The sequence below is a fragment of the Netta rufina genome (assembly GCF_964035555.1).
Source record: "Netta rufina genome assembly, chromosome: 8".
Taxonomy (NCBI): Eukaryota; Metazoa; Chordata; class Aves; order Anseriformes; family Anatidae; genus Netta; species Netta rufina.
The window spans coordinates 11,198,778-11,223,897 of NC_140131.1; positions in this window are offsets into that span (position 1 = coordinate 11,198,778).

Below are 25,120 nucleotides of genomic sequence, written 5' to 3' on the forward strand. Positions count from 1 at the left end.
CCTTTGGGGAGCTGATGGATAATGAAGCATTTCAGTCCTCGGAAATTGGGTAGGGGGGATTTCAGATTTTTGGTGGTGGTTTTGTTGTTGTATGGTTGGTTGGTCGATTTTTTCCACCCATTATCAGACTTTTTTGGGGAAAAAAAAAAAAAGAAAACTTAGCTGTTAGTGCAAATCATTTTTTCCTCTAGAACTTCAACAACATTGGGAGCTTTTACTCAATCTGTTAAACTACACAGCAGTTTTTGGGACTCTGAAGTTCCATGGTTGCTGCTGAAATCCATGGGCGATGCTCTTCCATAACCAGTGCTCACGGCGTTTGGCCGCCAAAGCTTTGGCGAGCTGGGGACCACAGCATCACTAAGCCTATTTTTCTTTTTAAGTTACTTTAATCTCTTCTGCACTCCCCTCTTCCTACCAGGAGAGATAATACCTTAGGGTCATTTTCCAAAGAACAAGCCCTCCTTTAGTGGTACAAAACGAAGTGTATGCGTGAAACAATAAAACACCAGCTCGGTTCAGCAGGACCTCGGCCGTCCGTACTTCCACTTCACAGGAGGAAACCGGGAGCACGCGGGGAGCATTGCTATCCCCTCCTGCCTGCCTCTGGAGCGCAGCTCTAACCTTGAGCCTGCATTCAAATTGAGGGCTGTGTGAAACAGCAGTGGGTGCTCCTGACCTCAGGACATCAGTGTCCTCAGGAGCAGAGGGTGCATCAGGGCTGTTGTCATTACCAGGTGTGTTTAATTACTGCAATTACCAGCAGCCAGGAAAGGGCTGCAAGGCACCTACTCTTCAAAGGGAAAAGGCAGCACGGGGCAGCACAGACCATTTCAGCAACTGTAAATACTTCATCTGCAAAGTCACTGGAATTAAACTACAATTTTGAAAACGCTCATTTATTCCTCCCTGACCACACCACGTACGCAGGCACCTACGCTGACCCCATCACCATGGCATCCTCGGCGTCTCCATGCCTGCGCTCGGATCGATGAGCCACACAAAGTAAATAAAAAGAATTCCAGGCAGAGAGGGTGGAACACATGGCGCACATATACATGAAAGCAAACAATACTTCAACCAACTGTTATTTTTATCCGTATGTAAACAGTAGCACACAGAAAAAAGTAAATCTCCTGCACTGCTCTTGCTATCAGACTACTAGAAAAGAATTATTTAACATGGCAAAGGAAAATAAATTTCTTAAGAGTCCAGCAGAAAATCTGAGCTGCACACAGCAGGTGGGCTCGAGCAAATCGCAGCACGAGACACCCAGCCAGGCAAAGGGCTCCCACGGATATGAAGTTTTCCAACCACTTGGGCATTTGAAACACAGGCAGAAGTCCACAGCTTTTCCAGAGTGTTTTAGCATGGCACCAGGACTAACATATTCAGGGGGGAAGAGCTAAGCTGACTGAGCATTGTGGAAAACCCCCTCCAGCAGCTCCACCTGGCCGGGAGGCAGCAGGGCACGTGCCTTGGGGTGCAGGCACACAGGGAGGGGAGCTCATGGGGCACCCGGACAGCCACGCTCCTGCCATCACACCTAAGTGCACGCAGTGGAAAAGTGAGACCCTGTTTCTGAACGGTACCAAGGGCTTCTCTTTTCACTTCACTCCCGGCTTGCTCTGACTTGATTCAGCTTTTCAAAGGACAATGAAAACTCCAACTTGCAAACCGGAGCTTCACAGATCTTCCGTGCTGCAAAGCGGGTGGTTGCACTACAAAGCCGCTCGCTTCCCACAGCGGCTGGCCATGGCCCTTCCTGTGCCAGTGGGATCCCAGCTACCACAGACAGACACCTCTGTGCATTAATTTAGTCCACGGGTGCCTGGGCCCCAGATAAAGGACCAACTTTAAAGCCACGCTGCTGCAGCAGCGACGAGAGGAGCTCTGGAGGAACAATGGGGAGAACTTTTCTCCACCTGAGAGCAGCCATAATTAGGAAGTGATGGATGTCGCTAGTAAAAGTGAGTGATGTTTTTCAGGAGCTCTCTCATCTGTAACTGCACTGTTTTCAGATAAAATAACCCTTTCTGTCAGGCAGTGTCAGGAATGTCTACAGCCAATCAGTCACTCTGCTATCCAGCAAAAAAATATGACGTACTTGTCATAACATCTGTAGCATACATTTTATCAGTCCTTCTTCCTTGTGTACCACAGCAGTTAGGGTCTCCGATTCCTGCAACGCCAATAATTTGTACTCCCCAAATAAACAGATTGAAACTTCCCAAAATCCAACTGTTTGCATGTGAAACGGAACTTCATTTGAACAGCATAGCTTTTACAGCAGCATAAAATGCTGTCTGTCACCTGGAAATAATGACCATAAAGCAAAACTCAGGACAAAGCCCCACTTGTCACCTCCGCACGCTGGCCAGAGGAGCAGAGCCACAAGGAACAGCTCAAGAGAAAGTCAACAAGATAAGCTGGATCATCTCGAACTTGGACACCATAAAATTTCTCACTGTAGCAACTTCATTTACAAGACCTGGACAAACATTAAACTGGGAGAACAAATACCTAACACAATTAACCGAGACTACACGTATGGTCTAAAGTCTCCGGTGTCACTTTGTAGGTGCCAGGAAAGCCTGCCGCAGCAGCAGGCTGGGGCAGCCATTTGCTAAGCAGACCCTATGGACTGTCACAGCTGTCATGGGACACGATCCCTCCACCGATGCTCCTCCAAACAACGCTCGCCTGCCAGCCTAATGGAATTGGTTTCAGAACAACCAGAAAAAAAGAAAAGCACCATCAGTGTGATTAAAAAAAGGAGACAGATGAGCAAGACAAACCGTTTGTGAATGCTTTGTGTGGTCACCTGTCAAGCAGCCTGGCCATGTTTTTAAGTGATTAAACCAGACCTTAGCAAAAACCTGAGTGTCAATTTCTCAACATCCTAACCCAGAAGAGCCTTTCAAGAGAAACAATTGCGTTAAATTGTTGATGAGGTTCATCAAACAGACTATCCCTCTAAACGGCAATACACTACACCTCTGGAAGACACCTTACAAAATCTGACGAAGTTAAAAACAGAGTTAACAATTCATTACCTAAGAGCCATTCCTGATCTTTAAACACAGCCAGGGTGTATTAATATTTAACCATTGCATGTTACAGACTGTGTGTCACTATTACAGGCCCATAGTTATTACTTTTGCAAAACACGGAGAACAAATAGATGCTTAAGTCACTCATCACATGTTTCCCATTATAATAAACAGAAAACAGTAAGTTTCTCTGATTAGGTAGATGTTTATTGTATCACATGGCTACAATCTCCTTTGAGCTCCCAATCCATGTGCTTGATGCCAAGGTTCCCCACAGGCTATGAAGCTAAACACCAGCATCCTAGAAAACACCCTGGTGCTTCTAACAAAAGAAAATGCTGAAGTAGCGAAGAAATTTAACAGCTGATTACAGTAGTTCCTCTTGAAGCTTGATTGAGAAAACAAACATCTTTATGTTAAGAGACACTACTCGAAGGGAAGCACCCTTGGTAATGCCTGGCCCTTCTCAGCCATTGATAAGCGTTATCTGCAGGAGCACTGCCACCGACCTCAGACCTAGCACTGAAAAACTTCATCTTCTCAAGAAAAGGAGGGTGGAAGTAGTTTACTTAACCACAAAAATTAGGCAGATGGGAAAGGTCACTAGTCCAAACAAAGCAGGACTAATGTCAAAGTCATATCAGGTGGCCCACAGCCTTCTCCAGTTGATTTTCAAGCACCTCAAAGGACAGAGGTGCCACAATCTCTTTAGACCCTTACTTCAGCACTCTTCCACACTCATTTTGAGCTTCTCTTTTTCCCTTTTATCTGACTGGGGCTTCCCTTGCTGCACTCTGTGCACGTTGCTTTGTGTCCTGTCCATGCTCCTCAAAAGTCAGGCACTGCTTCACCACCACCAGCCTCCTGGGGTGGGACACCACACTCAGGGAACGTGGCTCCTGCTCCAGCCCCGGGCCAGCCGCATGCTCCTCCGCCTGACTCACTCTCTTTCAGCACCTTTCTTGACTCACCAATATCTTTCTCATACTTTGTGGTGGTTGGCAGAAGCTGAGTTAAAGCTTTTGTCCACCCCTCGGCCAAGACAGACAGCAACCGGTCCCCTCACCCACTGGCTCCAGCCTCCACATCTCGCCCATCCTCCAGACCCCAGCCGCCTCCAGGAGCTGCCCTCAGCCAGCCCACACTCACCGAGGTACCGACACGGCTCCATGTCTGGGGCTGAGCAGCACTGAGCACAGCAGAACCATTACCTCAAATTGAATTATAGCCCTGCTAATACACTCCAGATGGAGTTTGTCCTCTCTGCAACTGCTAGCTCGTGTATAGGTGGTGATCCAGTGCATGTACCTAAGCGCTCTTCTGCGGCTCTGCAGCCTAACCACGTCCTCACTGCTTTGTATTTCCTCATTTCAGCTCAGTAAGTTGCATGTTGCAGGCTTCCAAACACTTTTTCAGCCTGCCATGACCATCCACCTCTGAACTATGCTTCACAACACTTGCAGCCCCTCTCAGACTTGCAGATCTTGTAAGTACTTCCCTGCCCACATCAGTGAAGAGAACAGCAAACAAAGCTCAGCCCAAGACAAACAGGGGTGTGTTCATGCCACCCCCTTGGTCCCCTGATTTTCACAGCAAGTTGCAGGTAACTGTTCTTCAAACACTGTTTTTAAACAGTCACTCGTTTATCATACAATTAAATGTGTGTGTCCCTATTCCACAGAAATGCCACAAGAGGTTACGTCAAAAGCTACTGAAGTCATGATACATCAGAGCTACCGCTCCCCACTATCCCTTATCTTCTTTTTATCCTCCAGATTCCCAGAAACTGATTAAAAATTTTGTTCCAATTCTCTAAGCACCACAGCTAGACTAACCAGTCTGTAATTCCCCGGACCTCCCCCTTTCAAAGGCAGGTACTGCATTTGCCCTTTTCAGTCCTCCAAGACCTCTCTTGCTCTTCACAATTTCTAAAAGATAATTGTAAATGGTTCAAAGGTTGCTTGGCTAGTTGCTGCTGTACCCTAGGGCAAATTTCATCAGGCTCTGACTATTTGAATACACCTATCTTATCTGCTTTTTCTGATCTATCCTTTTCCTACTCTGCACTTTACTCCTATCACCCTGTTTAAATTAATTAAAATTAATATGAAGACACGCTCAAGCAATACAATAACTACATGAAACCCATTTAGTATTTTATCTTTCGGCTATAATGTTAGCAAAAAGCCCCAGACTATTCATCTATCATGACTGCTTTTTTGGAGATGCAGAAGAACATTTTCAAAAACAAAAAACAAGCCAGATTAAAGACTTGCATGCAGCTTACACCAACCCTCAGCTGAGGTGTCTAAAGGGAAAACATTAAGAAACGTCAGTAAACTCCTTTTCTGCAAAGAAAGGATGAAAGAAGAAGTTAACCGCATTTTAGAAGGAACACATTTCAGTGACTAAACCAGCCTGCTTTGGCTTGATACATTAAAGAAAAAAACAACACTTCCCCAGCAGATAAAACACTTGATAACCAAATGCATGATTTCCTGTGACATTCCTTTAGTTATCTAGCACTGATCATTGCCAGGGGTAAGGTACCGAATTAGACTGACCACTGGTCCAAACCAGCACAGCGAGTCCCGCTTCTGTCTGAACACAGACAGGTATCTGGGAGCATATCAGCATTTTAATGCACCCACCTGTTATAGCTATAATTTACCTTTCATCAACTGGAAATTATCATCCTTACAGCTGAGACATGCCAACTTATTATAGGAGCATATGTAGTCTGCTTCTGTGCAAAGCAAACCAGACAGCCTTAGATCATCCTCTGATTTCCGTGTTTTTCTCTGAAATGAACTAGACACGGTTGCATGCTGTTACCATATCTCAGGTGAAGCACTGTAACTTCTTAAACTGCTCCATTTCCACCCTCAAAGACACATCAGTCTCTGCTCTGTGATCCCCTAAGCAGACGATGCAACGTTAATGGAGATTCTGGCTGTCATTCTCAAAAGCAGTTAGTGATTTGAATGCCTCAATTTCTAGTGTACTCAACCTGAAATGCTTTAAAAGGTCCAATTTTCAGGAAATGAACACTCAAAAATTGCCCAGTAGCGGTTCCCCCCTAGTTTTTACATCTAGTATCCATCTTATCTGAGGTTTCGATCTAGAAAATCCTTGTGTAAGACTAAAACCCAAGTACTAGTTAAAAAGACCAAAACATTCTCCATCGCTAGCTGTGATGAAAATGCAACAAATCCATACATTCTCCCAGTTGTACAAAATACAGCAGCCTACTCCTGAATATGGATCTGAGGACTGTCTTCAACATAAAATGAGTGACACAGTGAAAGCCTTCCCTCATAAAATATTATAATCTTCTTTCAGTGAAGTCTGTTTTATTGCACATAACAGCAGAGCTCGATTTCCAACACTGCCAAAAAAAAAGCCAAGAACCGGTACTTCATACCCTTGCATACTTGTATTTGCTCTTAATACGAATGTAACCATTAGTAATCCCCTTCTTGCTGCCTGGCTCCACTGAAAAACAAATCATAATTAGCAGAATCCTAGAAAATCAGCCTTGAACTAATGATGAATAGAAAGTATAAATGGAGAGAGAAAGCTGAGCCAATAAAACACTGATAGTCTTCTAGGCTGCTGTTCCCTATTTCATAAGAGGAAAAAATTCAGAATCTGTTTCAGTCAGAGGAGAGCTTGGTATCATGCAATTGTTCAATTACAGTACAGCAAACCTAATTATTTTGGGCATCTTTAGGAATCCACAGCTCTGCCTGAGAGTACAATACCTACAGACGGACACGCACCCATTGTGAGCGATGCCCTGCACCCAGGAAGCACAGCCAGTGCTCCTGCCCCTGCCAGGCCCAGCTGCTGCCGGAGGAAGGCAGGGCAGGCACCTCCGCACGCTTTTGCATCTGCCATCCCATCCAGCTCGACTTCAAAACACAAGTCTAACCCATGCGAGGTGGTTTCAGCCAAGCCTATGCTGATACTGGATAGAACGAAACCAAGTTAATTAGAGTTGAATATATCCTCAAAGGAGATCTCAGCACCAAAACTTCTTATGCACATTAACTTAGGTAGCATGTATTTTTAATGAGTTCAGCAGTTGTCTAGGGTTTAAAACACACACACACACACAGTGTGGCAGCTATTCAAGCCCATTGCGCCAGAGCGCTAGCAAGTGCTGACTACAGGGGATGACAAAGTTAACGTTGGCAGTTATGATGGTTCTACCTTTATTACATAACCCTCAGATAGCTAAATTAATTAAGTAGGTGAAGTGACAAAACAAAAGCCACCTACCAATATGCTGATTATATAATAGAAAAGGAAATGAAAAAGACCAGAGGGCTAATGCTCATGTTCAATTCTGCAAATATGGCTAAATCTTGTAACATCTCCAGCATCTGTTGACGCTGTTTTTCATAAATACATTTCTGAAAACATATACCCATGTAGAACAGCTAAAGCATACAACTTCAAAGCAGAAACAAGTTTTACTCATCCAAATTTGTAGCTTTAAGCCGCACCCTTCCCTCTCCACATGCATTCTCCAAGACACAGCGTGAAGGCAGGTAAATCGCCAACAGGCATGCCCTCTGGGCACCAATCTATTAAAGCACTCCACTCATTTGTAAGATAAAAGGACCTTTTAAAGACTCTAAGTCCAAAAAACTATAGACAGTCCTATATAAAGGATGCTGACCCATGCCAACGGATTCAGCCGATGCCCTTTGGAGGCCGTCATTTAGCGTACAGCCAGCAAACACACTGCAGCGAGAAATAACAGCACCTCCTTGTTTTGCATTAAGCACTGAGCTCCTGCCAATGTGGCATAACACAACCAAATCACTTTGAATCACATGAGCTTTGTGCCAGCATTTTGTAGAAAAACATAACCCATATTACTGAAAAGCCTTTAAATTAGAACATAGCATCACATATTCCAAAATGCAAATAAGTTCAAAAATAGAAAGATTTGAACAATTTTAAGAGGACAAGGTTACCTGATGACAATTGCTTTATGCTTTCAAGTCAGAATAAAGAACACTAATCACGCCGAAGCCCCACTTGTAACTGCAATCCCAATGTCCAACTTTCAATGGCAATGTTGAATGTAAAAAAAAAAAAAAAAAAAAATCCCCAAACCATAATTGCAAAGATAATATTTTCCTAGCAATAGCTAGTTCAAGTGGAAAATACTAAGTTGTGGGTGGTTTTTTTTTGTTGTTGTTTTTAATCTTTTCAAGCAGATTGAAATTAATAAATTTTGCAACTATAACACTTAAATGGAAACTTAACATATTTTTTATGTTCTTGAAAGAGCAACCATACAACAATTTTAGTTTAAATGAATGTCAAGACTGCTTCAGGATGTACCGCAGTCTCCAAACTCCCGAAAACCTAATCTGAATTCTGCTAATCTAGGTTACAGTTTATCTTCAGGGTTTCTCCTACAAAATCATTCCTTGATGCATTAGACTCAGCCTGACATGATTGAAAAAGCTTTCTTTTCCTTCTTCTACCATTCATTGGAACAGCAAAAATACACTGTTTTTTTTCCAGGTTCTCCCGTCCCCCCCTAGATGAGATGGACTTTATTAAGGAAATTATTTGAAAAGAACCCCTACAGATAAACTGTGACCTAGATCAGTGAGATTCTGCCCAATTTATGTTGAAAAAATTTGATTTACTTTAAAAGATGTTATTGCATGCCACTCAAAATGTACTTTCAGCAGCATTTTGTACGGGCCAAGTCTGTCATCTTTTATTTCCTAAAACCTGAGTTTACATTAAGAATGATGGAAGACCTTCTCAGGGTCAGCTGAAAATTGAACATACTGGAAAAGAAAGGCTAGGAAACCGAGCAGCCTTTGAGGACCACTGTTTGGCTGGCGTGACCACAGCTGCTATCTCAGCTCCCATGTAACATCATTGCTGCTCTTTGTCTTCCCCTTCTCCTGACCTGTGTGAGATGGGGACATGGTCTTCACACACTGCTCTGCAGTCGGCACACACACACAGCCTTTCCGCTTGCTCTCCCATACAAAAAACAGGGCTCAGCTCTGAGGAAATGCACTCAGTGTGCCATGCCAACAAGTTCTGCTCTGTTGTTTCCGTGAAACAGACTGCTGAAACACCCCAGGTGGCACATCCCACCACCTGAGCACCATCTCCTACAGCACCCACCAGTGCCTGACCAATGCCACCTGTGCCCAGCAGAATCTCTTCCAACCCAAAAGCTCTTCCCTTGCACTCTTCCAGCAGGCTTTCTTCACTCTCGCAGGACCACACTGTAGGACTTCCAGCCACACATACACAAACATGTATCTACTGTAAAGTGCTCTAATCTTCATGTAAACAACAAGACTTGTTCCTGGTTTTAGAGAAATCTTGTTTGTTTCAAGTATCAGCATCTCAGCTAATGAGTTTTTGCTTCCCTTCTGTGCTCCACAAATACTGGGTTGAGTAATGCATAGCCTAATTGACTGTTAAGGTCACTGGCCAGCTCTTTAATCTTATTTAGTACACTTTGAGACAGTTCATGAGTCATTAGGGTTTCATTCTTGGGGACACAAAGACATGTAATATACATTAATACAGAGCATAAATATAATTCAGTGTGTGTATAATAAAGAGTGCAAAATTAGAAGATGGCATTAAATATTTCTTTGCAATGTTATCATTTTAATAATGTTGCTTATTTTAATAGACAATAAAAATATTTAATTGTGAGAGCCTGCTTGTGTCTTCATAATTTGTAGTGTTTCTGTAGCTCTACGAAAATTCCTTAGGCAGTAAAAGTCACACTTTAAATACCAACTTGAGGTGAAAGAAGGGCTCAAGGAAGACCTATCTTAAGAGTTACTTATTTGAAGAAAAAAGCATATTTTTCAAGCTGTTATTCATGTTTGATTTTATGATGTACATTACAATTCAGTGCGCACACACGTGTCAGGAACTTTGCAATACTTTTGAAAGGGATCAGCATCACTAATCAGGCACTGAAATCCAATTTCTGGGAGAATCTGGGAGCTCAAAGGTGAACATTTTAACTGGCTTGGAAAGACCTTTGAAAAATAAAGTTAAACAGTAATTATACATAAATGTGCTTGAGAAACTTTACACCTGTCTTGACATGAATCCGATCTTTGCATGGATGATGAAATTCTTGGCATTGCTTTAGGTGATTGGGATGGCATTAGCTTAGGCAGGGTAAGAATTCAACAAGCCTAGACAGGTAGGATAAAGGAGTTACTGACTCAAAAAAAAAAAAAAGCATGACAGCTTATCTGTTGAAAGTCTAAACATGTTAATCATTTAACATAAACAGATCTGCTGATATTTTTAGAAAGGCATGTCAACTCACAAGTAACAAAGTTAAAAAAGGACACCAGGAGCCCTAATCATATTTTCCACAGGTCCTCCAAGCCCCTTGCAGACTGTTTCTACAGGAAAAAAAAAAAAAAAAAAAAAAAGGAAAAAAGCCAAAACCCAGTAGCTGGGTTTGTGATTAGGACAATAAACAAGTTGCTAGCAATCAGAGTTTGACTGCTGGCTGTGCTACAGACTCCTCCTGCAACCTTTATCTCGCTGTGCCTCAGCTCCCAGTCTGTAAAACGCAGGTAATAACGTTTCCCTACCTCACAGGAACGTTCTCAGAATAAATCCATAAATGCCTGTGAGACGCTGAGACGCTACTGTGACAGAGGCCATAAAAATACCTAGGAAAAAAACAAACATAAAAATAAGTGTCATAAATGATTGTAAGAGCAGAGAAATTCACAGACTAAACAGTAAAGGTTAAAGCTTCGCTTAATGACACAATTCTCCATCCTGGGGAAAAAGCAGTTAGTTTTAGCATGTATTCCCACCCAGACAGCTTTAAACCCAGGACAGCAGGGACCAATTGCCCCGTTCCTACCCCGACATGGTGCCATCATGGTGACCCATCACCACACGCGGATGTGGAGGGACACGGGGACAGGGGTTTCCGTCACAAATCATTAGCTCAGTGCTGTGTGACCAGAGCCACCTCGAAGAACCGTGATAATGCGACTGAGCCCCAGCATACGGACAGCGCTCCTCCCTGCCTCCCCTGTCTGATGCACACTCTAGGACCTAATTCCTCCCACAGGCAGAAAAACTGCTAATTTTGAGCCTAACGTTTATTCTTGAATAGTTTTTACCCATTTGTTTTCAGGCCAACATTGATCCTGTAGCTTAAACAGCTTTTCTCTATCCCTGAATTTTATTTCCCTGCCGATAAAACTGAATTATGCTACTTCCCTGTCAGGACTCGTTTTACCGCCCAGACCAAGCAAGTTCTTTCAGTTTTCTCTCAGATGGCCCTTCCAACCTTAAGGTTATCCACTTGCTTTGTTTAACCCACCTCACTGTCTTTCGCATGGCATCATGATTTTGGCTGACTGTCACCTTGTGACTGTGCCAAGTAAAAGCATGTTTCTCCAGCATTTCCAGCCGGTAACCCACTCCGCTACCCAGCTTAGAGAAAAGTTTCTCTCCAGCAGTCCTCCTGCGGTCATGACCCTGCATGCTATCAGCACGGAGACACGGCTTACTTCCACCGCGCCGGCTCCCAAGCTCTTTGCCAAAGATCTCCCGTCTCCCCTCAGCACCAGCCATGGCTCCCACCTGCCTCATGCCGTGCTCTGAGCCCAGCTCACCGTGCGAGGGAGGCTACAAGGAACACACGTGGTCTCCCCAGAAACACACCTTTCTCTTCAGTGCCAGCTCTGCTCTGGAAGCAACAGCTCCAGCTTGGCTTGGTTAAGTTGTTAAACGTTCTTTAAAATGAGCCAAGTGACTGCAGTCCTCAGAAGGATAAACAATTCAAAATTATGCAAATGTGTAAAATGTGTTATTTAATCTTTACCATTTACAAAGTACTCATTTTATAAACATTTTCGGTACTCTGATTTCAGAGCATGACAGTGCCCTGAAGTCCAGGCCCCTGGCGGCTGCGGTGCCACCACACGGCTGGTGCCGGCCAGGAGGAACACCAGCACCGAGGCCTGACGTGGGGCTGAGATGAGCTGCCAGCTCACTGCCCTTTGCATTTCTGTACACCCACATCTACCCTCCCACTCCAACCTGAGCAGACAAGGCCAACAAAAAACCCTTTCCTTTTTTACTCTGGGGGCGCATGCAGCCTGCGAGCAGGTCAGGCAAGCGCGAGCTCAGGCCTCTGCTGGCAGCCTGCCGCCCGGTCGGACACATCGGAAACCTCAGACTAGGGAGCCAGAACACAGTCACCTTTCCAAGGACTCGGATCCATTTAAAACAACCTTCACAAATAAATATATTATGCAATTTTATGTTATGCAGCATTGACTTCAATGACTCTGTAGCAGTGCTTACTCTACTATATTTACTTCTGGCACACATTCGCAGCATTCGCTGCAGTCATTCAGAACGTGTTCCTGTTTTAAACACTGAGGTCTTACCCTGCCTGTATCTATTCACAATGCTCCTCAATATGTTTTTCCTATCTTTGACCGTGTCCCTCTTTCTTCTGTCCCAGCAAGCTCTCTCATCTACACAATATCTTAAGGTGTCCCGCACCACCTCTCTCTCACGCAGGGTCCCAATTTGCACACCCGAGCATCTCTCATTCAGCATCAGGTCACCCACTCCCACCCTGAGCTATCCCATGTTGCCGGTCTCAATCCCTCAGGTCTGAGTTTTAGAAAAGCATCCTGGTACTTTCTGCCAGGCTCCCTGGGATTTGAGGGAAGCCCTCTCTCTTTCAAGCACTCACACATCTACCTGGATGCTTTTCTTTCCAGTCATGCCCACCAAAAACCTGGCTCTAGCTGGGCTGCTGCTGTGTGGTGCCTCCAACACATCAGGGTTTGTCCTGCCAGCTCCTGTCTCTGCCCAGATGGTCTACGTCCAGCTAACACCTCCCCCAAGTTGAGACAACTTGGCCCAGGCAGTTTTGTGGGTAGAAAAAATATTTTGATTCTGTTTTATGTAACACATCTTGCCCATGACCAAGACTCTAACATACTACATTTACAGAAGAAAGATGACACAAACCTGTTCTCTCCCTTTCCTCATACTAATGTGATGACCGTTTCAGCACTGGCTCTTTTCACTCTCTTCATCAGCTAGTCTTTGTTGCAAGAATGGCAATCACATCTGAGTGGAATCCATCCAGCAGTAAGTGGTTTGTTAAATCCCAGGACACGTTATCTACACAGAAGGATGCTTAAGCTACTTAAACGGCAACCCTTTATTAAATGCATAAAAATGCTTGAAATTTCTGTAAGCCAACAATTTATATTAATTTCCTCCCTTACAAGTATCAGTCTCTGCTGCTAACTATGATACCACTTTTTATGCATTTCTATTGTACTTACTCTTTGGAAACCTTGTGGAGTTTTCTATAGTTCTAACAAACGTAATTGCAATTGTCCATAGGGTACACATGAACTTACTTCACTCAGGACTCCTTCCAAATGCTGAAGTAGGTTCTGCATTTATGTCTATGGGACAGTTCAAGTCAGCTATTCTCAGCTACACACTCCAGTGGCACTACTGCTAAAAAAGGCAGAGGAAACATGCCACCAAAAGCCTCTTCTACACTGGAAGTATTAAGATAGAGACAGAGAGCAAAGATAAGGTCAGACAATACTCCGTCATACACCACTTAATGTGCACTTTAAGATCCCCAGAAAACCCTCCCATAACAGGGTGTGCTCTGTGCTCATGTTCAAGTAATTACTTAAGGTCTAAATTTCTTTGCATCTGTTTGTCTGATTCGGATGTATTTAAAATTATACACAGATTCCATTTTGGATGTCATAGACAACTTTATAAAACGGATGTTCTGCTTATCCAGAGAGGGCATATAAACATTAGGCATTTGCTATTTAGGATTAAACATTAACAGAAAAATTTAATCAGCAGTGACGAAAGTGGTAATGGCAGTTCACTGGAGATAAACTCCTCTGTGAACACACTGCAGTCTCCACCATGGCAATTTACATTGTTAGAAGCCTGAAGTGATGGAAGCTATGGCATACCAGTAGGATTTCAGCACGCTAAATTACACCTTCCCCCGTTAAAACAAACTCTGAAGACACACAACACTTCCCCCTCCCGTGTTAAGCTGGGAGCCTACAGCAGCAGCCAGGCTGCAGCCTCCCTGTGTGCATCCAGCAGCCATCGGCCGTGCCCTGCAGCTGATGCACATGCCCTGCACCTGCAGCCGGACCCAGGAACTGCAGCAGCTGAAAGCGTGAGCACTGCTGCCAGTCTGCCAGCTTCCCTGCTTCTGTGCATCAAGCCCAGAAGGGAACACGTAACATTTTCTGAAACTATGAAAAGCTGCTTTTTTTAATCTACATGACAATGTTTACTGAACACACAATAGCAGTAGCCACAAGCATTTTACGCAGCGCTGACAACAGCAAGGAATTCCTTGCTCCTTCGTAAGCTCCCGTGCTGATTGACACAGCAAGAGGCGCAGTCAGAGGCCAAGAAAATCCACAACTTATCAAAAGAAAACGGCAAATTGCGAAAAACCTGTATGGCAAGGTTAGCTGCCTAGGCACAGCTTTAATAGAGCTCCATAAATACCTCGGTCTAACACTGACAGAGGTTAAAAACCTATTATCTTTCCCAAACGGCAGTGCGAACATATGTTCAATCGAACACCCCGCCCCACCAAGCTACAAAGTAGAGTCTGCTCTTTCAGTTCCACAAATACAAACCACAGGGAGCATTTTAAATGAAAGCATTATGAAGATTACATTAGGCAAGTTTGATCTACTGTAAAACACTCGCACACAACATTAAGAGGGAGAACAACCTTTAACACCTGCTTTCTCTTCAAACATAGCATTATCTCTGTGCATGGCTTGGCTCTTAATGGGATGAAATCTCAGGCTAAATAAATTGCATGGCTTGCTCTACCAGCAAAGAATGCTTAAAAACATTTGGGGCCTCATGGCCCACTAATATTGAACTGTTGAGAATATTCTCCTCAACTTGCACGCTCTGCTCAGCCCAGCCACGTGCAGCACAGAAGGCTTTCACCCCAGCGTGAAGCGTTGTGGCACAAGAGGAGATGCAACAGCTGGAAAAAGACTGCGCAATCCAAGCAGCTTTGAAAGTCATCACCATAAATATTCAGACGCAGAGTGATTTGTTTTCTTACCAATAGCACGTTGTTATTCACAAATATTAATTAGCTCCTAAATACCACCTGTTCCTCAGCCCTCCCCTCCACTGTGTGCACAAGGATTCCTCGCTGCCGAGGCTCACAGCCACTCCACGCTGCCCAGAGTTTTAATGATGTTTCAAGTCACACAACTTCCACAGCTCGCTCAGCTGCTGGAGGAGAGTCAGGGAATAATTACTTACTTGTGTCGTTCTCCACTGACCTCTCCGGAGGATGAAACAAACAGCTTTAATGGCCTCTGAAGGGAGCCTGGTCCAGCCCGTCTCAGAAGGCAAGGATGATGACTGCACTGGTGGGAGTGGAGAACAGTTTTGAAGACCCAAACTTCAAAGACCTCAATGAGGGGAGAGTTCAAGCTCAAACTCTCCCCACTGGAGGGAGGAAAGTTTCTAATGCAATCGCTCGTATTTCCAGCGATCACTCACGTTTTAGACAGAGTGCAGACACAAGGAATTGCCTGTCACATCCTACGGTGTAGCAAACAGCAGTATAAATAAATCTCAGTCTGCCAAGAGGAAAGCTGTTATAAACCTAGGCAATTTTCTTTAGATTTCTGCATCCTTTGAGGAAGTGATCTCTTTGAAGGTAAGAGATACAGGTGTAGGCAGACAGCTAGCACCAGGTACACAGGATTCCTCCTTCCCACCAGCAACAGCAGGCCTGTTGCCTCCTCCTCCTAATTACATGCATCACCCATAACATGAGAAGCCGGGCAGAGCAATGACGACATGCATGAGCTGGCAGCACACTTAAGGCTGAAGAAGTGACAGAGGTAAATGACTAAGTACCATCTTGGTCCCTCTACAAACCCAAGGCACAGAAATCAGCTAGTACACTTCCCTGTGGAAGACACAATCTATTCAACACTCCTATCTACATCATGAGATTTTCCTTACAGGGTAACAGCGTGATTTTCTCCAGTACCGTCCAATCTGAATACTTCTTAACAAGTTATTTATGATCAGTAGAGCTGATGGCATGACATGAGAACAGCTACAGAGTAGCACAGGTGATAAATAACATATTTAAGGTGGAAGAATGAGAGCAGTTTTTGCTGGAAAATTAAATCTATATACTACCTGCTCCTTGTTAAATGCTGAATGAGGGAGTTGAGACCAAGGCTTGCTATCCTGTGACTCCTACGAGGAAAAAAATGCTCTGCAATAGTCCCTGCAGACAGCAATAACCCAGGATTATCAGGATGTTCTGTGAATGTGGTTAGCCTCATAGTCAAGTTCCCAAGACTATAAAACTCACAAATGGGAGTGCAAGAAGCACAGAAGAATGTCTAAAATCATTTCCTCAGTAAATGACAAACATGGTGCTGAATTTCTCAGAGACATGAATGGCTAAAGCTGAAGTTAAGCTGTGCTAGAGCTATATTTAGTACTGCACAAATACAAATTAGGAAACACTTTCTTCCCAGTTACTAATGCAGTGTGACAGAAAACAATTATTTGCTCAGTGTCTAATGTTACCTTTGGTGAGCATCTGGCTTGCAAAAATTTTATGTTGTATAATAAATGGAGAACCAAGTTGATATTCTGCAAATCAGTGAGAAAATTTAAGAAGATGAAGAAACATTTGATTTGCAGCAAGCTATCCTAGTCTTAGCTATGCAGATAGCGTTAATTTTAAGGCTTTTTTTTTTTTGCTTTGATACTGAAGTACAAAGTGAGTTTGTTTTCCAAACTGTATATTAATATATTCAATAACTTCGTGGGTATATAAAGAATATCCTAGCTTCTCCAAAGTGTTAAAAAAAAAAGGAGCTGGGCAGAAGGACAGAACAATTCAAAAAAAAAAAAAAATCCATCTTTTATGATTTCAAGTGCCAGTTTATCTCTATGGAAAATGCAATTCTGGGTCACAAGGGACCTCTCAGCTCAGCAATCACTTCAGTCTTCAATGTCTACAAAACATAAAAGACAACAAAATGCATGATACAAATGAAGGGCTAGTTAGGCCGTGGAGAACCAAGGCATGATTGTAGAGAGGAATCCCATGTGCTTCAAAAGTGCTTAAAAGGTCTGCACTCAAAAAATCCCAGGCATGCGGCTGAGAAGAAACCCTGCTCCTGCCTACTGCAGCAAGAATGCCAACTAACAGACTACATGGACTTTGGAGTTTCTAAGCTCCATAATGCAGCATCAGCACATGCTAAGGGAAGTTAGAAAATGTACGCCACCGGGGCAGGAACAACATATCCTTCCTTTGGCATCACTGGACAAGGTCCTTTACCACGCTGAGTCATCTGAGCATTTCCAGAGCTGGAGGACTTAGGTATTTCCTGCTTGGATTAAGGTAAATAAGGCCCAGTATAACGAGGCAGGTACACTAAGTATCTGCATCTTGATGTGCTGGTGACCCTTCTAGTTGCAGACGCCTTTGAGACTGAAGGCAGAAGAGCACTCAGCACCAACTAAAAGATCACCATTATGCAAGATTTCCTTGGCCAAAACAGGACTACTGGAGTAAACACGTGTATTTGCCTAACGTTTTGTAGCTTTTTTTTCCTGAAAAAAATACGTATATAAAAAAGAAAGGAGTTGATACTAGGTTTCTTGGTAGTCTTTTATAGAAAAGTATCACTCTAGGTTCTCAGCAGCAAGTCAAACAAGTTTGGGTCACAAAGCACAGATACCACACACCATAAAACATCTCCTATGATGCCCCAATTCTGAACAATCTCTCTTATCTATGAAGCTAAACATGACTAATTTTGATGAATAAGTTATGAAGCTTCAAAGGAGAAATAACACCTTTACGACTCCCAAGTGTGTGAAACCTAGGAACATTGCTTATATGTTTTTATCATCTTTGAGGATCCCTTGGCAATGGAAAAAAAAAAAAAAAAACAAAAAAAACCAACAACAACAAAAAAAATGCCACAAATGTCTAGAAAGTCAAAAGGACATAAAAACTTCTATCAGGTCACCAGCTGAAGATGCCTACTAAATGTGGTTCTTCCGCCCAGTTGGGATATTCAGTAGGCATTTTATTTTGCCTTGGGAAATAGAAGGTTTGACCACAAATTTTACTTCTGATGCCCATGTGGTTCCTGCCTATGTTTCACTTGCTACATTTTAACTATAACAAGATAATTCCTATAGTGTTTTCTATACACCATATACACACACTATAGTATTTGTGATACACACTCATCCTCTTATCATCTTCATCAGAGTGCTACAGGAGACAAATTCGGAACCATCCTTCTAATACAGGTTGCCTTGTAGCACCTCTGCTCCCCCCTCCATGAGTACTGAGCTTTTAAATAAGCCCATAATGCAAATGGAGCCTCCAAGGGCTTAAATGAGGTTTGAGGAACAGGGCGACAAGGATGACAGACATACAAAATACCATTAGCTCATGAGTAATCAAAGGGATAAAGACATATATGTCTTAGGAATTAGAAGTATCTAATTATTAGGAATTAGAGTTATTCTTTATAAGAATAAAAAAATTATTACACATCAGCCTACTGTGCCTGTACTTGTACTTTGGATATCCGGCATTGGGGATAGTGTGCTTGAGCAATGTGCCTCCAGTCTCATTCAAAGCATCCATACCTCAAACAGCTACCTCAACCTTTGAGTCTGCCAAGCACAAACCAAAAGGAATATTTCATTCTATACACAATCTCAAAATCTGAGCTCTCCACATTTTATAAGCACATAGTAACAGCGTTGTCTGAGAAAAATCTGTGCTGATACTCAGCTAGCTTGGAAAAACGTAAAGGAACAGAGCATGCTTAGTCAGGATGAATCAGAAAGAAGCGCTCTCTGAGCCCTGCTCAAAGGTTCCCAAACTCCTCTTTTGCAGAATTTTAACTGCACATCAAGTAGACTCCTGTACAAAGCCAACATTAAGGGAGTCTAGAGAACTAAAGTTCTCCAGAACAATGGAAGGCCACACCCGTACATAGCCACCACCAGAAAACCAGAACACCTCTAGGACTAGGGGAGTACAGAAGTGACTACGAGGTAACAAAACATCCGAACAACGATATTGCGGAACCTGCAAGAGTGCCACTGAGTAGCTGTAGCAGTCTGGACTAGGATTGCTCTTTGAAGGTTACTGGCTCCCAGCCTTCTTTGGTTGCCCAATGGCTCGCTCCATAGGACACCAAATTCTGACTGTAATGGAAAAAAGGCTTTTATGTTATGAGAAACAAATGTTAAAACAATAACGCTACAATATGGAATGGACAGGTTTTGTTCTTTGTTTGTGGGTGTTTTTTTCCCCTTTTCAACCCATTGCAATTTTCATATCACACTCTACCACAACAGGATAATCCTCAAGTAGCTAGTGTTAAAATCTTGCTACAGCATAAATCCAAGAAAAGCAATAAACAGCATGAAAGAAAATTTCAGAGGAACTATTAGATTAGGTTCACATTAGTGTTGCCTGAAACGTGTCCTCCATTACACTGAGGAGCTGATGTTTATCTGTCGCTCTACAAGGTTTTTGACACAAAGCCCAAAGAACCGTAAGAATGCATTAACATTGGAGAATTAGCAGCAACATCCAAACTGATAAACAATTACCACCAGCAAACCCTCATTCTAAATATGATCAAGCTGTGTTAACATCTCTACAAACCTAATTTTTTCTTTTTAAAAAGGTAGGGGGGAAAAAAAGTAAAATAAACTGTGTGAGCCCACAAGGCTTTCCTTTCAGTAGCGGCAATGCTACCATCACAGAGGAGAGCTGGAATAACAAGAACCTTTCAGAGGAGGAATATCCAAAAGCTCTGCCAACTGACTAAAGGTAAGCTGCTGTTTAAAAATAAAACATTCAGGTGTTTAAAGTGAAAACAGATGAACGTATTATATCACACATCCATTAATATGGAGCATCTACTGCAGATGCATATTAACAGAGATGGGTATACTTACAAAATCTAGACAAGCATATTTTGAAGGAAAACAGAGCCTTCCCCACACCTGTATCAGAATTATCATGAGTTATAACCCACAACGAGTGATTTGCTATAACAGAAACTGTTAAAATAAAGAGCACTCTCCAAAGTTATTTATAATACAAATACTCCATGTTTTGCTTAGGAAAATAAGCCAAAATGTATCCTGCCTTAGAACTGCCACTATTTCAATTTTATATATGTGAATAAAGCACCCAAAAAATGAATATATTGATAATAGTAAAATAAATGCATCACATATCCATTTTGCTTTGCAAATCCACCTTTGTAACATCAGGCACTGAAATATTTGCCTTCTGAAACTGACAGAGAATAGAACGCGACAAAACATAACCAACACATTACAGCACAGATTTCCACTTCAATTATACAGGCTTTATTACCATTACATATTTAGAAGTGTATCAGCAGTACCAAATAGTACAGTAACCACAACGACCAACTTTGGATACTCATTAATTGTGATTACAAGAAAAATTCTAAGAAATTGAAATTTCTTGTAGTCTTTGAATGTGCCTTTACACAAGGGACACTGAATGAAAAACTCATATGCATGAATACGTCTTTCCACATTGTTGAGGGTTTTTCCTTGAGAAGTGGAATAAATGTTTACTTTTAACATATATTTAAATATCATCTCATAAAGTACTTTCCTAATAAAATTAAGTTTGTTTCTAAATTCCTAAAACATTTATAAGCATAGATTCATTTTAGTGTTCTGCATATTAAAAGCATTTAAACTTAATAAATGCTACAAAAGAAACAACCATGTTTGTTTCCAGTGCCTTCAAGAGAGTCAAATCACCCAGCTAGCCATCCAAAAGTAATGCACTAAACCAACTCTAAATACTGATTGACCTTTTGGCTAATGTAGAAATAGCTTTTTTCATAATTTCAGCTTATTCAGTTACTTCAATTCAATGATTTGATTTGCTCAAAATAAGAAATCAATTAAGAAATAACATAGCATGAAGATTTGCTTTCATTTTCCAGTCTAGGAGTAAACAAAGAACAAGAGGAAGAGATCTACTATTTACAAAAACTTCAAGGGCCAACAACATTTTTCAGTATTAACAGAGTTAATACCGTAACTGTTTTGAACCTTGAAAGCACAACCTTACCAACTCCAAAAGCAAAATGCAGCAAGTTTGCTTTTATATAACTATCCAGTACACTTAAGGAAAATGAAGTTAACAATTTAATATCATTTCATATATTTTAACTGAATTCAAATTTTGAATGGTAAGAATTTGACATCAACACAAGTATATATTTAGCACTCAACGCACATTAAGTGAACATTTGACTACCAAAAATATGAGCATGAAGTATTTGAATGCTTATTTGGCATATTTAGACAATTATAACATATGCTTATAATGGAGATTTGTTGACAAAAGGTGCTACCTTGCTGTAAAAGCTGTACTTAGCGGGAAATCAAGGCAATCTAATAATTACCAAACTACTAATAATTAACCTCTCCTTTGAGTAATGTAACAAAGCAAGATCAAAGTGACTGATTTACATCAAAGTTTCTGCTTGATTTACATCATTATTTAAATCATGTTTCAGAGAATTAGATATTTATTAGAAAGCAGAAAAAAACAGAAAAGAAAAAGTAGTTGAAAGACTTAATGAACTCGGAGAACGGTCTCTATTTTTAGCCAAGAGTTTAGGGAGCTCTTAATCCACAATTCACCATGGATTTTGCAGAAAAATTCCTGAAAGTCCTTTAGCTACTCTATTTTGTAACTGACATTCTTTAATTTCAGACTGTTCAGATGGGGTAAAGCTGAGAATTTTCATGTGAGCATGTATTAAAACCTTCACTCACATGTTACTGCCACCATGGTACTGTAGGAAGACACTGTCACACCAGAGTCAAAATATTTCACTGTTAAAACAACCTGCCAGTGCTCCATTACCAAGAAGAACAAAGGGGTGAGAAGACGCTCACTTATTTGTCAGTAAATAACTATTCAACTTCTATCAGATGTTGGATTCAACCCACAGTTAGTGACATCTTCCACACAGAGCTGACTTTTTAACAAGTAACCACATTTCTAGCAACCAGGAGAAATGCTTGCATTTATACCACCACATTTTTGTGATTTTGTACAGTTTAAGACAAACACTCAAGCGTTGAGCAAGAATGAGTTATTTTCCAATTACCTGGGAGCTGGAAAGCCTCGGGTACTTGGATGCATTTCAGTGTACCCCAGAACATCCCACGGATCATGCTCCTGATGGTGAACAAAGCCGCCCAAGTACCTCCTACTCATCCCTGTACCAACAAGCAACAACATCTCATAGTCCTCCAGAGCGCACTGCTGAATTAGCAAAACATCCTGAAACTCTGGCACAACCTTTTGCTGATGAGGGGAGTGAGGAGGGAGGACAACCTCTTATCTCAGTCATGGTATTTTTCCTTTATTACAAGAATTAAAGAATTATGAGAAATGCACAAAGCTAATGCAGACAAATGATTTTATTTTTTCTTTTTATCTTGCTAGTATTTTAATTAAAACCTTTTGTCATGTCTGCTAAGCAAGTTCAAAGTGTTGCAATGCAGTAGCAATGGGAACACAAAGTCTTGTTCTGCTTGGGGAAAAAAATGTTTTCAACTTTTACCAAATCAACGGCTGTAATTACTACAGGAATATATCAAATTTATAGCAGGCAAACACAAGGCATAATCTTTTTTGTGCGGCTATAAATTAGTTTATTTTTGGTGCAATGTGATAAAGTTTAACATTTTCTGCATGTCAGACAGACTATTTTGATAATATTCTTTACATTTCCTCCTTATTAACAAGATGAAAAATTTGCTATTAAGATATGCAAGTCATCTCAATACATCTTGCTACTGGATAAGCCTCAAGAAAATCTTAAAGCCCTTTCTTCTATCCACATTAACACAATAACTGCATAGGCAACTCTTGCTTTAGTATTAGATAATATTCTGTTCCTGCAAAAATATTAAGAGCTGGAATTCAACAAACTACAAGAACTCAGCTCGTATTGTTCAGAATGCTGCAACAGAGGAGACAACAGCAGATTTAATTTTCAAAGATTTATTTTATTTTTTTTAATTTAATGGAACGTGAGACAAATGTTGCCTTTTTTTTTTTTTTAAATCATGTCAAAGACAACACCTGCTATTTAAAAGTACTTTCACATCCCTACTTCTCTACTAACCTTTTGTGAAGAACAATTTCTGATTGCTAGGCTACTTTTCATTTGCCTACCTCTATTCACAAAGAATGAAGCATGTAAAATGGCAGATTTGAGAGACTGTTAAATAACTTGAATAGCTTACATACATAAAACCGATTATGGTTCTGCAAAACCTAAAAGAAATGTTATCAAAACATGCGATCACTTCAGTACTGCTAACTGCAGAACAGGTAAAGCTCTTGTTGGCATCCAACCACACCAAACCCATTGTGAACACAAGTAATTTGTTCTTTGGTTGAACGTCAGTTTTGAAAAGTAAATACGTACGAGCACACACACGCATATGAGCACACATACACACAAAGGCCTCCCGTAATCAAATAAACCTGAAAGCTCCTACCTGAAAAAGCATTTTTATGAGACCACATAGCTCAAGTAAGCAGCACAATTTGGAACAAGTTAATCAAGAATTCTCCATTTACAAATTTCAGTTTCTCCTTGGTCTGGAAAATTACCACGGAAACAGAGGGAAAATCCTGCAGGTAGGCTGCCTGTCACCTCCGGTGCTCAGAGATGTTCGAGCAATGACACGGCAGTGGGAAGGATGGCTCTGAAAATGTTTCTGCAAGACCGCTGCAGGAAGACCTTTATCAGCTAGCGACTATAAATTTATTTTCTGCAAAGGAACCTTCTGGCATAATGTGCATGGAAAGGACATAAAAAGCAATCTGTCTGCCAATGAAAGTAGAAAGTGAATGTGAAGGCGAGAGAGGCAACATATTTTGTTGAAATATGTAGATACACCACTTAGATCTCAACGTGTGCCACTACCTGACACCGAAGGGTGAAATGTTCTGATCTCTGCTGACAGTATTTACACTGAGAAGACCTCCAGTATTTCACCCAGAGTTTCCTAAACACCCGTCCTCCTACCCCCAGCAGAGGTTTGGCTCAGAGGCCTCTGCGAGGCCATGGCAGGAGAACGGGGACCAGGCCCCAGAGCCTGCCGACCATCGTCTCCCCGGCATCACCTGCTTCTACAGAGCAGCTGATGACTGTGGAAACTGAATTCATTGTTTTCTATGACAAAACTAAATAAAACCCTTTGACAAGAAGAACCACTATGCCCTGAGATCGCTAGCAGGGTAAGAGGCCAACATCACCTCGCTGCTTGCCAAAACGTGTGGAAAATGTGACCCGGCAGCAGGGGGTAGGAAGCTTTTGCTTGCAAACAGATTAAGCAATCAAATCACCCAGAAAACAGTTTATGGATTTGGCTTTTTCCTTTCTTTTCGCCTTTGTTTGATAATTTGTGTAACCTGTAATATTAAAAGCCGTGCAGAACAGCAACCATGTCTTTTATGAACAGCTTAAAAAAACGTTAACAAAATAACAGTCACCCTCTAATCTAATAAAGCTGTTAAACAAAAATAGTAATATTCCATCAAATAGGCATGCAGAACTCTTATGCAAGTTATACAGCCACATATAGAGAAAAAATAGGACCTGTGTGCACAATACAACTCAATTTTCAGTGAGACAACATTAAAATATAATTAGCTAAATATTTCAAAATACAAATGTGAAGATAAAGTAATGAAGATGGAGGGCATGGGATCTAAAGGGCAATGGATCTAAAGACAAGCTTTTAAATATTTAAGCCAATTTTTGTCCTGAGGGCACAGAATCTAATGGACAATGGATTTAAAGATACACTTTGAAACATTTGAGGTGATTTTTCCCCTGAATTTT